This window comes from Branchiostoma belcheri, unplaced genomic scaffold (assembly GCF_001625305.1).
Source record: "Branchiostoma belcheri isolate BF01 breed outbred unplaced genomic scaffold, Haploidv18h27 scaffold138, whole genome shotgun sequence".
NCBI lineage: Eukaryota > Metazoa > Chordata > Leptocardii > Amphioxiformes > Branchiostomatidae > Branchiostoma > Branchiostoma belcheri.
Window position 1 is genome coordinate 709,639 of NW_017802802.1, and position 2,904 is coordinate 712,542.

The following is a 2,904-nucleotide window of genomic DNA, read 5'->3' on the forward strand; positions in this document are numbered from 1 at the left end:
GGCTGTGAGGTTAGTGCTAGCCATCCTGGCAATGTTACTGTACTACCCACCATTCACATGGTAGAAGGGACTTGTCCTTGGTGCTGAACACACCATTCACATGGTAGAAGGGACTTGTCCTTGGTGCTGAACACACTATTCACATGGTAGAAGGGACCTGTCCTTGGTGCTGAACACACTATTAACATGGTAGAAGGGACCTGTCCTTGGTGCTGAACACACTATTCACATGGTAGAAGGGACCTGTCCTTGGTGCTGAACACACCATTCACATGGTAGAAGGGACCTGTCCTTGCTGCTGAACACACCATTCACATGGTAGAAGGGACCTGTCCTTGCTGCTGAACACATCATTCACAGTTACAAACAGTTATAAACTCACCAGAGATAGAGAGAGTGGGGTTTGCGCTGGCTGTCCCAGCTTCGTTCTCGCCCTGACACTTCCACAGGCCGCTGTCCTCCTTCTTGATGGCAGTTATCCTGACCACATGGTCCTCCTCCACCAGCAGGATCCGAGGGTCCCCCTGCTGCAGGACTCGGTTGTTGTGCAACCAGGTGATCGGGGGCTCAGGGAACCCCTTGATGGGACAGGCTAACAGAGATCAGACCATATTATTGAAGGCTTATTGCATGTACAGTATCAAAGAAAGTAAATGCAAAGTTAAGTTACATTGAACATACTACGACTGTCTGATCAACTGTAAGGTGCTACATTTACTATCATGGACTTCTTCTTAGAAGGCAGTGGATAGTGAACAGTTCCACATTCTGCATAATGAGTGGGTTTTGTAATCTTAGTAGAAACATAGTCTTTTGGTAACAGCTTGGGGAAATTCCTTGGTACCAGCAGGCAGCAGCTGAGAGAGCAGAGAGAGACCAATTATCAAAACTTGATGAAAGCACGACATCAGTTTTTTTTCTTGTGACCTCTCTTGACCCCTACCTATGGCCAGCTGCTCCCCAGTCATCCTGGCGATGGTGTCCTTCTCCTTTTTCCCCGTGAGGACGACGACCCCGCCATTAGCACTGACCAGCGCGTCCAGACGGGGAAGCAGCCGCAGGTCCTCCACCAAGTGAGGGTGCTCTGGAACATTTCAAAAGCATTCGGTTACAAGAATATCAACAGTACAGAATTATTGGATGTGTGAATTGTGTTCACACCGTTTAAGAAAGCTTTCCCTGGAGCTCACAAAATCATTTATAACACAAACAGCATTCTAACAGCTAGAGCAACTTTCCCTGGAGCTGAACACACTTCACAAAACAAATCTGAACGGGCCTGTCCCTGGTGCTGAACAAACAATAAACATAGCTGAAGGGTCCTGTCCTTGGTGCTGAACACAACATTCATATGGTTGAAGGGATCTGTTAATGGTGCTGGTATTTAGAGAAAAGGACTTGACACATGCCATTCACACTAGTGAAGGTAACTGTCCTTGGTGCTGAACATGCCATTCACACAGTAAAAGGGATCTGTCCCAGTTCAAAATACTACGCCACACAAAATCACATCATTTTGCTTCATCACACCTAAAAGGATCAGAGTTGAATCTCTCATGTCCTTTCCTCCAGGGTTGCCAGCCTCGCACCGGTACGCTCCCTGGTCACCTTCTGAGGCATTTGTGATGGTCAGCGAGCCGTTGGGGTGGACATTGGCATTTCTCTCCAGGGTACCATTCAGTTTGTCCCAGTTGATGAAGGGCTTGGGAAAGCCTATTGTTTAGGGGAACAGAAATAAAGTAAGATTGGCATTACATGCTTCCTCGTGGTACCGGAAAAAAATATGTATCCCGTGTTATGAGCACATAAAGTAACAATACCAACAAACTCTTATCAACTCAGAGCAGTAGATAAAGTAAATTCATCATGGAGTAGAATAAAGTCTTCCACAAGAGGGTCTAAATAACAGATAACTTACCCCGGACTGGGCAGTGGATTGTGACAGTGGCTCCTGGTTTGACCTTGACCTTTCCTCCCACAGTGACAGACACAAGGTCATCCTCAAGGTTCATCTCCTCCCTATTCCTGAACAGAATATCTGGGGCCTCTGTTGGGATAAAAAGATAAATATATAAGATAATAAAGATAATAAAAGGATAAAGAGCCCGGCAGACGCCCAGGGCCTACAGGCTGACCTGGACGCGCTGACCGAGTGGCAGGATCATTGGCAAATGAATTTCAACCCAGCTAAATGTCACACTATCCACATTACACGCAAACGAAGACCACTTGTTACGCAGTATAGTCTTTGTTCGGTAAATCTCACGACTGTAAAATCGTACCCTTACTTGGGAGTTCACATCTCCAACGACATGCGTTGGGATGCTCACATTGCTCACGCTACTGGTAAGGCAAACAGGACCTTGGGAGTTATGCGGCGTAACTTAAGCCACTGCACATCGCAAGTCAAAAATACTTGCTATAAAGCTCTAGTGCACCCTAAACTCGAGTACTGCGCCTCAGTGTGGGACCCCTACACAGCTGTTGGGGTGCAGGCAGTTGAGCGCGTACAACGCAGGGCAGCCCGGATGGTCATGAATGACTATATGGCCGCACCAGTAGTGTGACCGAAATGTTGCAAAAACTCCAATGGCCCACTCTTGCCAACAGAAGAAGAGAGGCACGGCTGACTACAATGTTCAAAATAACTCACAGTCACATGCGCATACCCCCAGAACAATATCTTATTCCTGCACAGCGGCGCACCAGAGGTAGCCACGCCTTTAAATACAATACTATTCCTGCAACGAAAGACTGTTTCAAATTCTCATTTTTCCCACGCTCGATACGAGAGTGGAACAGTTTACCTGCCCAGGCCATACAGGCACAATCTGTGGAGGCCTTTCGGGCCTCCCTACCGTGAGGTCCGCGCACCTCCCCCCCCCCCTAAGCGATACCCCTTAC

The 2,904-nt window shown here is 47.6% G+C and overlaps 1 protein-coding gene across 1 annotated transcript in view; it reads right to left on the minus strand.

Annotated features, from left to right (window-relative positions):
• The window catches only part of LOC109464383 (ADAMTS-like protein 1), a 30,431-nt gene that overhangs the window by 8,074 nt on the left and 19,453 nt on the right, over positions 1-2,904 (minus strand).